This window comes from Myiozetetes cayanensis, unplaced genomic scaffold (assembly GCF_022539395.1).
Source record: "Myiozetetes cayanensis isolate MyiCay16 unplaced genomic scaffold, myiCay2020 scf24, whole genome shotgun sequence".
Lineage (NCBI taxonomy): Eukaryota > Metazoa > Chordata > Aves > Passeriformes > Tyrannidae > Myiozetetes > Myiozetetes cayanensis.
The window spans coordinates 6,761,277-6,779,823 of NW_026087456.1; the positions used below are offsets into that span (position 1 = coordinate 6,761,277).

The 18,547-nt window shown below is 42.6% G+C and overlaps 1 long non-coding RNA gene across 2 annotated transcripts in view; it reads left to right on the forward strand.

Annotated features, from left to right (window-relative positions):
- LOC126642708 (uncharacterized) overlaps positions 1–18,547 on the forward strand; it is a 70,465-nt gene that overhangs the window by 40,856 nt on the left and 11,062 nt on the right. The window contains exons 5-9 of one of the 2 annotated variants that reach the window (XR_007629507.1): positions 4,956–5,141; positions 6,936–7,103; positions 13,575–13,738; positions 14,582–14,670; positions 15,266–15,436. This is a non-coding gene — a long non-coding RNA (uncharacterized LOC126642708). The remainder of the gene's footprint in view (positions 1–4,955; positions 5,142–6,935; positions 7,104–13,574; positions 13,739–14,581; positions 14,671–15,265; positions 15,437–18,547) is intronic. The other variant, XR_007629508.1, reaches the window with a different exon arrangement.

The window sequence follows — 18,547 nt, forward strand, 5'->3', positions numbered from 1 at the left end:
TTGAAGGCACCTCAAGGTAGTAGGTGGTGATTGTTACTTGTTTCATTGATGGTAAAATGAAATCCCTGGAGGTTTAAATGGCTCACCTGGAGATCAGAAAATAAATCCAGGGCATGTCAAACACCCAGCTTCCCAGCTATCAGCCTCTGGCAGCAGAGCTCCATTTAGTAGTAAAGGGAAAATATCTCCAAACCCTCCAATTAGTCATGGACGGAATGAATGTGCAGGAATCCCCTTCCCTTTCAATCACACAGTTACTTTTCAGTGATGTCAAGCTTTGCTGGGGCCTGAGTTCCCAGGCAGAAAGGGTGACTGAGGTGAGAAGTGTTCAAACAGCTGAGCAAACCTCACATGCACTTGAAATTACTGCAGGGTGTGTAAGTTCATAAAAGCCTCATAACTGTGAGGTTTATTAGCAAGCATAACCATTTTCCAAGGGAAGTAGGGGGAGATGGGAGTTAATTAACCCTCCACTGTGCTGCATGTGCTGTAACATTGGAGAAATAGATTATTTCTCTATTTTTCCTGCATGGGATTGACCCACACAGTCAGAGAGTTGTGTGACTATAAAAATAAAGCAAGAACACAAAGCAAATCAAAGCCCACCAGTAAGTAAGACACTCGGGTGTGTTATGTTGAAATGCTTCCAGTAGAGATAACTCGTTATTAATGCTCTTGCACACAACAAGGGAGCCTTTGGGGAATGTTTATCTGGGTGACTGTGCCATTTTTCTCCTTGACTTGCAAGAAAGCTGCATTCAGACTGGAGCTTATTTAGAGAAATGAGCGTGGCAAATCAGAGGAATGGTTTTCAAAGCAAAATTTACAACTTCTACTTGGGATGGAGTGATTTATTTTTCATTTGAGTTTTGCTAGGAGATTGATCTCCAAGAGCATGACTTTTGTGGTTAGAGTAATATCCTTGGTGGGCTTTTGTGCAGCTGGCAAGTACAATTCACAAAAAGGTTGGATTTTACAGATTCTTTTTTTTAATTTTATTTTTTTTTCTCCCGGAAAAGTAATTTTTTCCACAAGACTCTGAAAGAATTTTATAATGTGTATAAATGGGGTTTATTAAGGCTTTGGCAGATCGGTGACCCAGGTTAATTTGTTAAACTCATAGCAAGTATTCAAGTTTAGTATTCTTGGAGAGCAGTATTGAGGATCGAGAGGTCTGGGATTAAAATCCATTGATGTAACAGATTGTGCACTTTTCCTGTGGGTAGCACAAAAGTTGTGTTTCCTTTAAGGAAAAGACAAGATGTTTGTCATTTAGGAAGGTGATTGCCAACCTGGTAATGTTACCTAAACAAAGGGGTTTATCCTGGCGCTGAGTGCATTCTCTTGGTAGTTTGGGACACTAAGGGCTAATCCAGGACAGGGCTGTGGACACGTGGGATGGCAGTGTGATTGAAAGGCCAGGTATTGAAAAGTTTTCCTTGGGCCAGGAAGCAACAGGGCAGGTATGGCCCTTCAGAGTTGTTTGCTGGCTGAAGAGATTTCAAGTTTAGCAGAAGGTGTTATATCACTCTAATAATTCTAGAAAGTTTCCAGATAGTGATGAGAGACTTGACAGCACAATACCAGGAATAGCAATCCAGATAAAACAGCCCTGGGGTCCTCTTTTTGTGTTTTTAACTTTCTCTTCAACACCTGTGCTTTTCCCAATGCAATCCTTGCAAAGGCAAGGTACAACAGACAACGATCCCTCGGTGGCAATGTTTCCCCTCCTAGATCTTGAAGGGAAACTAATTTGGGCTTCCATAGTTTATTTACTGACATTGCCAGTGCTGCTTGTAGAAGACCATAACAATATAGCACTGTGAGTAATGGGGCATCTGGGGGAACAAGGAGCTCCCAGCAGGATGGCTGATGCCATGCTGCAGGAAACTTGAGAGGCTCTTCAAATCATCACGTGCTTTTCCCTTGGGTGACTCGCTGCTGTAGAGTTTCGAGGTTCCCTTTCAATGGGTTTTCATTCCTCTTTGTGTCTTGTGGGAGAGCAGAGGCTGCATTACGGAGCTGGTCTTTATGGGAGACTCACTGGTGTCTCACTAGAAATAATGTACAAGATGCCGTTGCACAAAGATGGATTTCGGAATTACTTGGATACAGTGGATGATAAATCCAGGTGACAACAAAGAAACATTATTAACAACTTGGTATAGAAAGCTGCTGAACTGACTCAGTCTCCTTCAGTGGAAGTGAGTGTGGTCCATAGATTTTGGTTATTCCAGCAAAGCACAGAGTCTTAGTTTATCACGTTTGCAGTTCCATCTTAACTTGCAGAAAGGTTTCTTGGAGACTTAAGCTTATGCATCAAAACAAAAACCTTGACAAATTCATGACTGTACCAGCATTTTTTTCCCCATTCACTCATTTCTGTCCAGATACATTTTTTTTTTCCATCAGCTGAGGACAGAGACAGATGAATTGGTATCCTTAAACCAGGAGAGGCTGTGATGGGTGTTCCCCTCCAGCAGGGACCTGTGGTTCTTGGCAGCCTGGGGAAGGAAAGGGGCGACCCCAGCCAGGGGAAGGGTTTCTGCTTTCAGTGCACCAGCCAGATTTTGGGCCCTGCTGCCAAGAACACAGATTTTATTAGTGCTGCAAAAAGAAACTCTGTTCAGGGGGCTTTAGTTTCAATGCCAGTTTAATTCAAGTCAGTGCTCCAAAGCGTATCCTCCACTGCCCTGGTGCCATTTCACAGCCCCGGCTGGAGCTGCCCTCGTGCGATGGAGCGGAAATGGGTTCTTGTCTTTAGGGAATAGGATTTATTATACCAGATTTGAGGCAGAAATGGGCAAATTATGGGGGTGGGGGAGAGATGAGGTTGTGAGAGGAAGGGCCTGGGATATGGGAACTGGTTTCAATAAGAACCAGTGTGAAATTTCATCCCCTTCTCAAGAAGAAACCAGCCTTTTCAAAGTCTCTCCCGGTTTTCCAGGCTTAAAGTAAATAAGTAAATAGCTCGCACTTGTTGGCTTCAAATGGAACCCAGAACCAGGGGGTACAAAGGAGACTAAAAAAGCTTTTATTGGCTTGAAAGAAAATATTTACAAATGGATCAGGATGAGGCAGGATTGGTTCTTAAGAATTCCCCCATTTGGTTTCTGTAGCAGAGGAAGCAGCTGAAGAAATTTGTTCACCTATTCCTACATTTGCTATATCCCAAACAGCCATGCCAGGTGCTGGAATAAAGAAATACTTAATTACTGAAACTTTCATTTACATTCGATCTAAAACCTCATTTTGTTACTTTCTTTAATTACCCAAGCCAAATAAGCACTGAAGAGTGTATCTCCCATTAATTTAGGCTCTGAGTCAGCAAGGTAATTTAATTAAGCACGAGTGTAATTCGCAGCACATTAGAAGTCCCACTGAAACCTGCTTCTGCTGTTCTGCAGTTGTTTCAGAGTTAGTTTTATTTCTTGACGCTCCAAGACAAGCCAAGCTTATTTTTTTCATTTCAGCTCCAGTTGTGAGCAGGGGAGAAAGGCAATTTGAGGTTAAGTGGAGAAAAATTTTACAGAGTGCTTGGGGAAAAGCTGAATTTGAGGTAGCAGAGGATGCAGAGGAGCGGAGCATGTGTGGGCTGGGTGTTCCTCAAGCTGCAGGTGGATGCTCATTGCTGTGTGCCCAGTTCCCAAGGCATTGCTTGGATGGGCCTGCAAAGGAGGTGACAGGAGGCCACTCTTTATTAAATACCTCAGGGCTGGGCTGTGTTGGGCCCCTCACCACAAGTACAGTGATGATAAAAACTTCTTTTTTGGGTGGTGGCAGAAACTAAATCTCTGCCTGACTGCTCACCTCACTTGCTGGGGTAGCTCTGAATGACCTGGAGGAGTCTTGCACTGCTGTCCCAAAAAGGCTGATGAAGCTGTGGCAGAGGGACTGCCTGGATGAATTCCTGCTAAAGAGTCCTAAGGAAGCACTCCCCTTGGCATCAGCTTGGTTGGAATATGTATCTTTAAGGTCCAGCTTGCTCAGAGTGTGGTCCTGCTCACGCTGAATGAATAACTCCATTATGTCAAAAAAAATTACGACTGCATAAATTAGGAGAAACTTGGATCCTGTGCCTTTCTTTCAAGGAATTGTGAATGCAGTTTTGGGAATTGACAAATATTTGGAATATAAATTGAAAACACCAGACAAAATTTTTTATTTCTTGCTATGGCTACAACAATGTTATAACTCACTTTCTTTTGGCTTTAAATAACGGTCTAGATAATTAAACATTTTGTTTTCAACCTATTAAAACCAGGCTATAAAAATTAGTGCTGGTTTTATATAAAATATAGAGAAACTTAGCCTATGTAAAATGGTTTTTAATTGAGGAAAATACCTAAACGACTTCCTGGAAGTTTTGGAACATTTTGACAGAACTTTTGACCTGATGGTACAGAAAATGCTGAAAGATTAGCATTTTAAACCAAATATTTTTTGTGTAAAACAAGAATAATCAATCATCACGTTAAAGGGGAGTTGCTGTAACAAAGAAGCAATTTATCAAATGCAAATGCAGGGTTATGAATAGACTCCAAGAAAGCTCTTAGTTTCTTGTCCAGAGCTGCTTTCCCACCAAGTCAACATTATATCACCAACAGAGTTGCTGGGAAACTGGGATACTTGCACGTAGAAAATTTGCTTGGAAAATGTTTTTATTTTTGGATTTATCAACACATAATACTGAAAAAAGATTTTTTTCTTTCTCTCCCTACCCACTCCCTCTATTTCCCTCAAATTTCAGATGGGAATGGTGGTGCCTCAAGTGAATACTGATGCTTGGAAGCATTTTAACTTTGTACAGTAATGTTTGAATGCAACATTGTTATTTAAAAAATTAAACTGAAGAAATAATTCTTTAAAAATAGCACTGTTATGCTTGTAAGCACAAAGGAAGTCCTTTCAGTTTCTCCCACTTATTTTAACTGAATTGTTTGTTTGATTTTCAGCACATCTTTTGTGAAAACCCTGGAAACTCCCAGGTTGTTTCTGTTTCTTTACCTGCTGCTGGTGAAGTGTTTGTGAGTCAGCCAAGGGAACCCAGCCCATTTTCCACATCGACCACTGATGAGGCATTCCCAGGAAACACAGAAGGGAGGGAGATCAAAGTGGAGCAGCTGGAAACCAAGGGCCAGGTGGGCACCAGAAGGAAGTGCTGAGCACTCTTGCAGCTTAGAGCAAACACTTGTGTGCATGTCCAGGGAACGCATCGGCCAGCAAGGTCAGGGGGACTTGTCAGAAAGCAGCCAAATCGTATTGCACGAATTTATAATCCCTGGTACACTGGAAATCACAGCAGGGGGCTTGTCTTGGTCTTATCTCTGACGTTCCTGCTCCTCAGTGACCTTAATGCTGTCCAAGGGCCTGGGGGTGTGGAGGGAACTCTTCCCGTCCTCGGACTGCTCCCCCTGTGTCCAGAGTCCACTACAGAGAGGGCTCTGCCCCTCCAACAAACAATCCTAAGCCTGCAGCCTGTTCTAATAACCTCCTTTCCCCTCAGTGTCCTTGTTCCTGTTCTCCAGGTTTTTCCTGTTGTGTCCACATCCTCCTGGGATGGTGGTGCCCACAGCTGAGCCGCCTGCTTCCCACCACCGAGCCAAGTGGGAGTGTTACACCATGTGTTCTACAGATGACACTTGTTTATTTTTCCCAGGACGGTTTTCCATTTTTTCCCAGCAGCATGGTGTTGTTGACTCATAGATATGATTTAATACATTATAGCTCTGTAGTGAAATGGTGGATTTGTGGGTTTGGGTTTGATTTTTTTTTTGCCTTTCCGACTGCTTTAATAAAGAGAAAAAAAAGGTGCTATGGGATCACTGGCAGATTTAGTTTATTTAATTTGCTGGGTTTCTCAATGCTAAGGTTGAAAAGCCACACTGACAAAAGTACCTGCTGATGCCATGAAGTCACTAAGGGTGTGGTGGGGTTGTACAGCCCCTTCTTTTAATCAGTAGCAGGTGAGAGGATTGTTCTTCACTTCAGGTTTGTCTGTCTTCACAGAATAATTTACACTGTAATTGTTTTTATGGGTCTGAAGTCAGAGTTTGAAAGTGAAGTTAAAAATCTAGTCCTTAGTTATCTTTGTTTCTGGGAAGCAATAAGATTTCTGTCTCTTTGCTGTCTGTGTCACAGCAATCTGAACTTCTCTTCAGCCCAAATGTTATCTGTGTGTCCAGGCCTTTTACCTCCTGTCGACAAACCCACGTTGATTGAAGGCTCAGTTTTGTTATACATGCTTAAAACTCTGTTTTACACTGGAGCCATTATGTCATGAGAAATAGCAGAGATAAGAAGTCCTGCAAAGCCATAATTTGTATGCAGGCTGACATGTTTCACCAGCATGGACAGGGAAAAAAAGCTTGTGGGTTTGTTTTTTTAAATTTTAACACAGTTCAGAAACAGATGAGTGTTTAACCTCCGAGACCGAACATATGTTACTATGAAGTAGCAAACTTGTATGTCTTTTACCCGTTTCATGACTGGAAGCTGAAGATGTTTTGACATCAGTAGTTAAAGTTTGATAAAGGTAATTATTGGTGTGGAAGCACCCAAGCTGTTTGCCATGTTGGCTGCCTTTCAGTCCGTCCCACTGAACATTGCAGTGCTTTCCAGTCAGACATTAGAGACCATTTCATGAATGCTTATAGTAACCTGGCAGTGTTTCCTGCCACTGTGTGTGCACTGGCTCCCTAAATCCCAGGGTATTTATTTTCGTCTCTGTTATTTTCTTGTTAGAAAAACATCTAATATTCAAAACTATACCTTCTGCACATTCAAGTGGTAAAAGGGGTGGTGGAGGGAGAAGAATAGTTTTGAAATAGCTCATTTTCAGCTCATGTTTTGTGTTTGGAATAAGTCTGTGGATGTTGCAACAGCTGGAGACTCTTGATTTAGTCTGTGACATGACTTCACTCGTTCCTCCCCAGCTTCCTGAGCTCAGCAGGTCCCACTGTTGTTGGGGAGAGATACCGACCCAGCTGGCTGCTTTTGCAGGCAGCGCTGCTCTCCCCAGGCCTCTCCCTGCGCACACCAACTTCTGGGTGATAAGGAGAACTTCTCAGCTCTGAACACTCATCAAACACACCACTCCTCTGGTAAGTGTGTTAAACTAAGGCCTCTGATGCCTGTCCAATTTGTCTCCTGCACAACACTCTTCTCGGTTTGCAGCTTTAATGCGGCGGGATCGGAAATAATCAGGCTTTGAAACAGAACCGTGTGGTTGAACACCCAGCACAGAAAACAGAATGTTTGAGAACTGCATCATTATCTGTGTCAGACACACAGAGCAGCCCACGAGAGACAGCTTTGTATCACAAATGGAGTGGTGGAAATCCGAGTCAGTCCTTTCTCTCCCTGTCCAGAATTATCCTGGAATGGGTATTTCTGACTTAAGGGGAAAAAACCCTCCCCATAAAGAATAGGGTGGGTTTAGTTTTTAGGACATTTAATGATGTACTGGCACATAGTAACTGCACTATAAATATAGTCTGAAAAAATATGAGCTTAGTTTGGAAGCTGCTCTCAGCTAAATTATGGGGTTTTGATCCTGACCTAAACTGATCCCACATGTTCCTGGATTCTCCCAAAGTTTGAGTGCACAGTAAATCAACTGTAATTTTTTTCCTTTTTATTGCAAAGAATGAACAGAAGAGATTGGAAATTATATGACTATGGCATATGTTTATCACATGGTTTAGGATTGTTTGATATCTTTTTAGCTTTAAGATTTAAGTAAAGTTTAAAACAGGTATAGAGGATCAAAACCAGCTAACTAGCATTAGGTCACCATGGTTTCAAAAACATTCAGTGCCTCTGCAGAGAAGAACTGATCTTACAAGTACTGGATGTGTTCTGCTCACACACACTGAAGAAGATAGTACCATAGTAGGGAACAGTAAAGAAGGAGGAAATATTAAATTACTTCCTTGGGAATAATTCCCAATGCTTTAAACAACAGCAGTTGTACCCCTGTGTTGTGCTGCTTCTCCTTTGAAAAATGAGTATGTTCAGTATTTCTTCTTCTTTTCCTTTTCTAAGGCCTTCTTTTTCCTCTTCTTCACTCTTTGCTGTACTAGCTTCAGTGGTGGTGCTATTTTGTACTTTTTGTCTTTGCAGCCCATACCTTGTCACTTTGGCTTCTTTTTGCAAGTTGTTTTATTATTATTATTATTATTTTAACTTGAGAGTTAGTATGTCCTTTCCTGGTGGTACCAAAGTATGGCTAAACTGTATTCTTGAACTTGGCTTTGCTGATGGACTGGCTTTTCCCTCTGTAACATGAAGTGTTGCAGCTGATTTTTGTGAGCTGAGTGCCCACACGAGTCTGCTGCCATGTGGGCTGGAGAGCCAGCTTGTCTAAACCTTCCTCAGTAATTACCAGGCAATAAAAGTTAACTGCCCCATAAAACCACATGGAAGAACCAAGCTATTGCTGGCTGGCCCTGCTCAGCCATCCTCTTCCTGTGTGCTGGATCTTTTGGACAGGTGGAAGGACTGACCAGGGTCCCTTTTGGCTCTGAGTTTCTGGTAACTGGTGCCCTGGCCTGGGCTGCTGGTGACAAGGCTCAGAAGCACATCTCAAACCAGGAGTTTAAGCACTGCCCTAGTCTGACCTAAGCAGTTCCTGTTTTATTTGTCACAGAGTTAAAAACAAGGTAAGTCACTCCAGAGTTATCCTCTAACACTGGACTGTTTTTCTAGACACCTTGAGAAATGTTTCAGAGTGCTGCTTCAAAGCCATTCTACTGCAGCACTAAATAAGCTGCTGGAGACTGAAGGTGTCTAACGTGGACCCAAAGACAGGGCAGCTTTGCAACTCCCTTAAACTGGCCATGACTCAAACTGGCAGAACTAGTCCTAATTCTCTAGCTCAGTAGAAGTGCATAATGGCTTTGTGGGGAAATGAAAAATGTCAGGTTTCTGCCAACCTGCTCCCAGGATTTATATCACTGTTGTAACTCCTAATTTATACTGCTGTGCTTCTGGTATCTTCTTTCATCATCTGTGTCTTCAGCCTCATTTTTTACTTCTCTCTCAGCTAACAATCCCATTTATTTTGGGGGGTTTTATTTTTCCTTTTTTATTACTAAGTAACTGAGATTTCGGTCTTCTTCAGGGGTTGCAAGTTTAAAAATAATGCAGAAGACTGTTAAGCTGCAGGGTGGGTAGCCTGGTGAGTTGTAGAGTCAGGCAGCCAGAAAGGATCATAGGATATCATTTAATCCATGCTGCTGCCTCAAAGAAGAATATTTACACTAATGTTCTAACAGAGGATTGTCTGAACTGTCCTTAAATATCTCTGATAATGACAACCATTCAGCTTCATTAGGCAACCACTTACCCTTCATGTTAGATAGTTTTTCTTAATCTTCAGTCTAAGTATTCCAGGATCCCAGAAATAACCTGTTTGGGGTAGTGCAAAGAGAATTCAGCCTTCTATTCTGCTTGTTGCACTGATTTTCCAGGAGTGGAGGAGAGAAGCAACAATAGGAAGGGTACTTTGAGAATGAAGTAGGTATTTTCAATCCTTTTTTGTCATTCCCAGTGCTGGCATTGCCCGCAGACGCTTGAGGGTGTCCCCTTTGCATGAGGGATCACAGCTCAGTGTTTCCTGCACTGGGATCACAATGCTGAGCCCTCTGCAGGGGCTGCGCGTGGCCACACTGCTTCTATTTGAACACCAGCGAGCTGTTGGGCTGCAGTCTAGGCAGGGAAGCTGAGAAGGGAAACACTGGAGAATGCCTTGATTAATAGCATCCCTGAATGATAATGGCTGTTTTATGGCTTTTATAAGGATTGTAGTGTTTCTCATATATAAAAATAGACTAAGATGTGGTTGCAATTAATGTAGAGGCTCTTTGTTGGAGCTGTTGACTGTAGGAAAGAACCCAAGGGTTTCTTAGGCTCCTCAGTTGTAAAACTAACTAAATGCATCTCAGGCTGCCTTGTGTCACTCCATGGCATCTTTCAAAGCTGTAATTAGCAGATACCTAATGAGTTGTGGCTATAGCATGTGGATCAGATGACTCAAGTATTTACTCTAGGCCTCTGATTCTCTTTCTCCACACAAGGGAGAATAATTTGGTTTTAACATTTAGAGACTCATTTTCTTTGATTGCCTTGCCTAGAGACTTCACTGTTTCCAGGACAAGAGTTTGTGTGTCAGTTCAAACTCCTTGGTTTGAAGCCTTCCTATTTTTTTCAGCCCACATTCCTTCTTTCCTTAACCCCTTTGAAAACTTTGAGTGTTATCTTTGACAGTCATTTCATACTGACTGTGCTTAAGCTGCCCTTGGTTCAGAAATTTCCTAATTGCTCCCTGTCCTCAGCCATTCCACCGTAAAGAGCAAATATTCAGATGAACCAAATGTTGACTAAATCAAAGGTAAATATCTGTTAGCTGTTTTTCTAGACAGCTGGGTGTTCCCGAAGACTTTTCAAAGCCATTCCTTAAGGAATAACTGCATGACTTCAGCTGTGAGCACAGCAGTACATGTAGATCCATACCTGCAAATGGCATGTTACAGGCAACTTGTACTGCATGTCCCTGAAATGGATTTATTTCTGGGATCAGCACTTCTCTAGACGTGTCTCAGGGGACCTGAGCTGAATGTTCAGCAAGTGTTTAAGGAAGAAGGGAAAAGCGTGGGGGAGGTTACCCTGTGCTCTAAGAGTGTCTGTTTTATAACAGCCGTGCTTGTCACAATAAACAGGATTGATTGGCTCTTCATCGCCAGCCACTCTCTTAGTTCTTCAGATGGTGGCAAAGATGAATAGGGAGCGAGCTTCATCCTTCTGCAAAGCTGGGAATTTAGGCAGTGCCAATCTCATGGTTGCAGGCAGTTGACTGAATCCCATGGGAGTTGCAATCAGGCCGGTATCGTTTTCCTAACAGTGATATTTAATGTGCCAGTCTCGTTTTCCCCTCAGCCCAGTCATATTTCTTCCAATGATGAAAACAAGGAGCACGTTTTCCTTTATCCAGCTGACTTTGGTCTGTGGGCACTGAGTAATTTAGGAAATTGCTCCAAGTTCCCTCAAAATACATAGGTTTGTATTTACATCTCTGTCTATGACAGTGATTTGCCATATAGTCTAAAGTTTTGAGGATGTGGGGTTTCTTTGGGTTTTATTAACCTGATACAAGGCTTTATAACTAACTCTTGTGACTGCTGGGAACACAAGTTTCCATCAACCATTAAGCAGGTAAATAATTTCTGCTTGTCAGTCAAGAAGATCTTACTGTTCTGTTGGTTGTTTTCAGACATATTTAGTAGACTGAACTAGAGGAAAATGCCTCCTAACAAGGATCTTCTTGCTTTAGAGACATTTATAATCCTCACTGTGAAAGCTTTCCCAAAATGTTTAGGGTCTGTTTAAAACTCATGAGAAAATCCAGAACTAAAGTAGGTAATGAGAGTCAATTAATTACTTTGAGCTATAGGGAAAGTAATTCCTAATGTAATAATTTAGGCTATCAGCCCATGGTCTACAGCTGAACCAGACTGCACAGTGTTATTTGCAACTGGGAACACAATAGTAGAAACTACCTGAGCATCCCTGCTCCAACAGAACTCACAGCTTCCTAAACAAATGGGCAAGGCTGGAAATAGTGAGCCTGGCAGATGCATGGCATGACTGGACACTTTCCATTAATCCTCCCACCTCTTGGTGAAGCCCCTGGGCAAAACTGTTTGTAATATTCCACCCTTTTCTTCCAAAGAGGTGACTCATGTCTGGGATCCTGCAACTTTTCCTAAAGGGGAAAGACTGAAACTCATGCTGTTGTAAAACTAAATTCAATGTTTTCCCTCCCTTAGGACCAACATTTTTAACTAAACTAGATAACTGGGAGGTAGTCTATCAGTTTTCTGTCTTGGTATTCCAAACCATTAAAACCATCAAAGCCTGTCTCTTGAGTTTGGACTCAGAGGAGGGATGTGGATTAATGACACAACTGTGTTGGCAGATGAACGGATGAGGTGACCTTTAGGTCTCTTCCCCTTTGCTTGTGGTGACTGATGCCAAATTGCTGTGCAAGAAAACAGCAACTTCATCATTTACAAAGTAGCTGCTGAATTGTTCATGCAACATTGTTCATGCTGGTTGGGAGGGTTTGGGGGTTTATGCTGAGCGAGAGCGATGGGCTGCTCCTAACCCAGCCAACCATAACCTTGGGAAGGGCTCAGCAATTCCAGTTGAGGTGAGACTTAATCACCCTAATTGCCTCTGAGGTCCAGGAGCACCGGGAGCTGGGCAGAAGGAAAGGATTCATGTTGTTGCTGCACTGACAGAAGCACCATCAGAAACCATCAGTTACCTGGGGGGTTTGGCAGGAGCTGCTGGGCCAGCCCGTGGCTCCAGCTCCACGCTGACCACTGCAGGGTCCAGCCACACATTCCCATGCAGGGGAAGAGCAGATGGTCCAGCTTATGGCGCTGGAAGGAGACTTAGAGGACAAAGGGCAAAAATAAGCAGGAAATCAAGTTCTTTGCTCCTGTGGAATAAACTTTCATTATTGGAGTGGCAGAGCAGCCCCACAGGTCACTTTGTGTCAGGCTGAGATCCCTCTCATAAACCTGGGTTTTCAAATCAGGTATCAGTTTGTCATGTGCACCTTTTTTAGTTCTTTTCTCTCCTACAGAAGGCTTATTTATAATAAAGTCAGGGATTCCATGAGTTTCTTTCATTTTAAACACATATATTGAATATACATATATATAATATTAGTGGAGCGAAGTCATAACCAGTACTTGTGTGCCACTTGTGGGCATCAAAACACAGCAGACCTGCATTTTACCTGCTGTGTATATTTTATTGTCCTTCTAAGTTGTCCTCAGTTGATTGTCAAGATGATCAGAAGTTGAAATAGCAAGTAACTGTTTTGTGAATAGTATTCCAAGACACAGCAGCTGGCAAAGAGTAGTTGAATAACTTATTGTACAAAATAATATAAAGATCCCAATGCTTGATGTTACTGACAGATGAGTGAATGAAGCACCGATCTGCAGCCAGTGAACTCCACCTTTCAGGTTGTCAGATAAGCTCTTTTGAAATCTAGTGCCTGCTTTTAATTGCTGTTCATTAACTTTTGAATTTTGGCCCCTGAATAACAGGTGGAGGCTGCTGTGACTAATGTTTTGGTGGTCTAGAGCAGGGTGGGATGTGCTGATGTGGGAATAAGATACTTTAAGACACAGCAGCCTCGGTTGATGACTGAATTTCAGCTTTTGGCCTGGCTAGCTTTTTTTGTTTTATTTATCTAGGAGTGGGGAGGAATACTGAAATAATTGTGCATTACAACAGTGAGCAGTTGGCTGCAGCTCACATCAGGAGACAAAGAAAGTCATGCCTAATGACTAAAACAGACAGCAGGTTGCAAATTTGGGCTTCATGATGCATTCCAGTCAGTAACATGAAAGGCAGGAAATATCTTACATGTGCTGCCTTTGGGGAACAAGCGAAGATACGCAGGTCAGGCACGGCTCGGCTGCGTTTGCTGAGAAGTCTTTTCTAATAGTGGGCTTTTTCCTTTTTCTGTTCTTTTTTTTTTTCCCCCTGAGCAGTGTGGCGTTGCCTGCAAAGCAGTGGGAAGATCAAACAGCCCCTCAGGCAGCTGCTCACATTGGTCAGTGCCTCTGAGAAGGATGAGCCCATCAGCGGAGCCGAGCGCTGCTGTACATCACCGGCACCGGGAGGGGGGAATGACCTTGAGCTCTTGGCCAAGTCGGTAACAGTGTCAATCCATTATCTCCAGGTACAATCCAACAAGCTGCTGCAGCCAGGGATGGCTCTGGAGCAGTTTGTAACTGCTTCTATTGGAAAGCACATCTAAACTCAATTTCAGTGAAACCACAGCGATGCTGGAAGGCACCACTGTTCTGAGGACTGACAGAGCCCTGGGTCTGTGTTCCTTTACACTCTTGTAAAAATAAGATAATGCACCCCCTAAGTCTGCTGTTCTTTCTGTTATCAAAATCTGGGCAAGTCACTAGTGGGGGTTTTCTTCATAAATCCTCAAAAGCTGTAAAAAATGGCAACTTCACAGTTGCTATCCAAACACACCATACCAGAGCAAATGACATGATGTGGTTCCCAGCATTTTGACTGTTATTCTTCCTACCAGAGTGACAAGTTAATGTTGGCTGTTTTGTTACTGAGGAGCAGGATCCTTGTTCCAAATAGTTGTCATTTAAAAAAGACAAGAATAGAAGTGAAGGAATAAGTTTGATGCAACCAATGAATTTCTCTTGCTCATCTATTTAATTACTTCACTGTGGTGAGCATGATGAAGATTTTCTATATGACCATAATTAAGAACTAGCCCTCCTATGTCAGGAAGAGTATGTGCTGAAATGAAGTTCAGTCCTGCGTCAGCACAAACCAGTAACCAAATTCAGAATAATTTCAACATTATGGGATGCAATCTCTGGTTTAGAGTGCAATAAAAATCTTCCAGAAGCACAGAGAATCAGCAAAAAACTATTTTCCTAAGTCTGGATTTCCTGTGCACAATAAATTGTCAGAACATGTCATGGCCCAAGAAGGTACAAATTAGGTTGTTGGTTTCCAGCTGCAAGTTATTGGCGTGGAGAATGACATGGATCAACAGAGCTGCTTGTGCACATCCATATTTCCAGACTTTAAAGAGCTACTGACAAGGTAATTGTTTGATAGATGCAGCATGTTATGGGACTGCTCTCCAAACAACACCAGCATCAATATTTGCTCATATTGTCAGCATATGAGCAATCTGCCCTCAAATTGCGTCTGAAAGCAACACGACCACATTTTCCCAGAAAAAGTTGCATTTGCATGTTCGGTGGAGAAAAAATTCTCTGCTGGTGATAACACATTGTGGTCAAGCTGCTCAAAATTGCTGAGTAACTTCTGCCAGACAAACACACTGTGAGTGTGTTGTGAGAATGCTGAGCACGCGCTGGGCTGGCAGAGCATGGCTCAGTCTCCACATGAACTCGGGGAACCAGGCTTGGAATTCCAACTCAACTGGGACTCAACTTGCATTGCCCTGAGCAACACCAGGAGTTTCCTGAGTCAGTGAATAGGATCAGTTGTTTTAATTTGAGTTTTTCAGAAAGCAAATCAGAACAAACCAGTCAGACAGATAGCATTGAAAATGCCCGTTTATGTATTATGATGTTTTTGGTCTGCTTGCACTTTTCTCCATAATCATATTGTCATAAACATTTTCCACTGAAAGTGTAACGTGAACAACCCTTTTATTTTTCCAATCCAGTGAATTTTTAGGAAGATGAACCGAATAACATTTCCATAAATCAGGAAGCATTAAGTGGTACCGAGGGGAGGGAACTTGTTTCAGCTTGACAGAAAATTCTTCTCCTCTGTTGTGTTTTTATGCATTGGGGCCATCTATGGATGAAGTTATAAGGCAGTTTTCATGCATGAGGTAAGAAAACAGTCAATACTAGATTTTAAAGCATTTTAGGAGACTTTGACTTTAGCAGTGTATGTCTTGTTGAACGAGTAATTTACAAGGGACTCCACTTTATGTTAATAACAAATATAAGTAGGCTTGAAATTTCTCTAAAGTACCCTTAGAATATATTCCACCAAACAGATGCTGCAAGTTTTCCATTATATTTTCCAGCTCATGGGTGCCTGTAAAATATTATGTATTATCTTTTTTTTTTTAGTGTCACTAGTGCCACACTGTTCAGGAAGTTCACTTGGCTGGTCCTGGGGTTAAAGAAAGCCTAAACTTGTACTTGGCATTCTTTCTTGTTACAGGGTCCTGCTTGCTTTTTAATTTGTAGAAAATGGATCAGTGTCTTTCTATTATTGCCATTTTCCTATTTTGACCAGATTTGTCACTAGTGTGCCCCAATTCATGTTAAAATTCAGTGTGTCCTGTTTCCTTGACTCCAGACATTGCTCCTTGAAGATGCAGATCTGCTGGAAAACAATACTCTTTAAAAATAAACAGTTTCCCTTACTCTCAGACTAACAGTAAAAAACAGTCTCTCAAAAGTTCTCAAAGGAACATGTTTAAAAATTAATGGGGAGACATTTGTCTTTGTAATGGATAGTGTATTTTTAGGTAGTATAAATTTTATAGAAGTCATAAAGTTTTATGAATTTTAACCAATGTCCTTCTCAGAATAACTTGGGTCTTACTGTCAGTGTGTTATCTGGGAAAAGACGACCAGAGCTGTTCCTAAAAGTGAGGAATTTGCAAGTGGGAGGTTACACAGGTTTGGGAAGAGAGTTTAAAATCAATCCCTTCAGCGCCTGCATAGGCAATACAGCAAAACCAGTTGTGTGACTTCAGAATTCTTTTGGTTTTAGTCTGTGTCCCAAACCCGATAAACCTCTGTGCTGGGCAGGATTTGTCTTCTCTTACAGGAATTTGACTCCCTTTCTTGGGACAAATGTGACCTACTCACTAGTCCCATAAACTACGAGTTACTTGAGCTGAACTTGAGGGAAAAAATGTCCCTGGACTTGCTGTGTCCGTGTCCCACGTGCTGGCAGCCAGCCCTCAGGTGAGCCTGCACTGAGCTCAGAATCCTGCAGTCACCTTGGGAAGCACACTGAATGGAATTGCAGTAGAGCCAGGGACACATTACAATTCCTGCTTCAAAGCCCATTACATTTATGGATCGATCCTGCAATGACACAAGCTCTGTGTCAGCAGGAACTGGGAAGCAATGAGTTTTACCCTTTTTTTCCCCTGTTAACTTCAAACTGTTGACACGGTGCTAAATTCAGTGCGCTGAAGGTGTTTCCATGTGTCACTTCTAATAGGATACAGGTGTCAGACAATTTGAGATTATTTCAAACCTAATTTTCTTAGAGTGAAGATACAAACAGTTACACCAGAAGCAGATGTTGGGCCTTTCTCACCCCTCCGAAATGTGGTTTGGCATCCATCCAGACCGAGTCTTTAGGGAAAAAGAGAAAATTACATTTAATTTTGGCTTGCTTGGTTTCCTCCTTTCAAAATCTTCATGAATGTGCAATAAAAAAAAAAAAAAACAACCAACACCAACCCATCCCTTTTCCCTCTGCTTACACAGGGACTAAGGGTCTTGTTGCAAACAGATGGAGTACAGGCAGGTTGTTCTCCATCAAGGGAGTCAATGAGTTTAGTTACACTTATCAGAACTTTTGTAGGTATCAGGAGAACTGAGCTCATAATCCTGGTATTAGAGCCTTGTGGCAAAGAAGACTCTACTCTGAGGTTTGCCACCTGAATTTTGGGTTCTGCTGCTCAAACTCCTCTTTCTGCAACTGCCCTTAGGAAAGGAATCTTGTGATTATAAATCTCACTGTGACGACTGTATTTAAAGCCAAATTACCAAACAACTGCACAGGCTTTTTGGAATCAGTGTTTGTTGGTCACTCAAATGCTACTGAATAGCAAATCCTTTAGGAGTGAAGAGCCATAAATGTACACTGGGAAGTGAGGGAGCAACATATTTGTATCATCCAGAGGAGGAAGGGCACAGAGTCCTTCCACACAGGGTGAGGACTCCCTGGACTGGTAAACACAAAGGGAACAGTGAGCAGATGGTGGACAGGAGGCACTGATGCCACTGCTGGTCTCCTGATGCCACTGCTGGTGTCCTGGGGTCAGGCCAGATCGCACCAGGAAGGGTCTGCAGGCAGGTCCTGCCGAGGGAGGTGGCTGAATATGATCAATACCAGGCATCAAGTGCTGGCTTGCGAATCAAAGGCACAACTGTGGAAATGCCACTCTGCACATGGGGTTTGACTGAGCTGCCAGGAAGTTATCCAGAGGCACTGGAAGACCAACCCGGTAACAGGAAATGAATGAAAGCATTTCTGAGCGGATCCTGGGCTGGGAGTGCTGCTGGGGCTATTTATACAGGCAATTCACCCCATTAAGGGGCTGCTCAGATGTCACAGATTAGCCACTGCCAGCACCAGTGACCTTTCTGCACAGTGCTTTAGGAACAAAAAGATGGAAATTCCCATTTTCCAAGCGTGGTCCAAAAAAGCCCTCTGTGCTCTTGTTAAAGCAGCTGCATTGAAGAGGAGTGATTAGAACTGGCCTTTTTTTTTTTTTAAGCCTGCACCTGTCTCTCATTCCACAGCTGAGGACACACTGAAATCTGCTTCCCTATAGGCCTGATCCCATCTGAGCTTCAGGTGGTAATTAAATTCATCATCATCTACACCTATTTCCACTTAACCACTTGAGGGGAAGAGCCACCTCAACACCAGCAGTTGCAGGAGTGAGGCCCCCACAGGGAAGAGAAGCTCCCCCATTTCTCCACCTCTAAAGGGGTGAAGCTTTTTTTGGTTTTCATTCTTAGGGAAGTCGAGGGCTTGCAAAGGAGGGGGAGTCAGTTTTGAGCAGCTTTGTGTGTCAGTCTCTTGGGAAAGTTTTTGATTCTTGATTATTTTGCTTGGGTAGTTCTTACACGCTGATGTCACCCGCCTTCAGAGCTGAAGTTTCTCCATATTTCCTCAGTTTCTCTTCACCTGTGAACATGCACAGTACCAGGAGTTTGGTTCCTGGCACAGTGATACA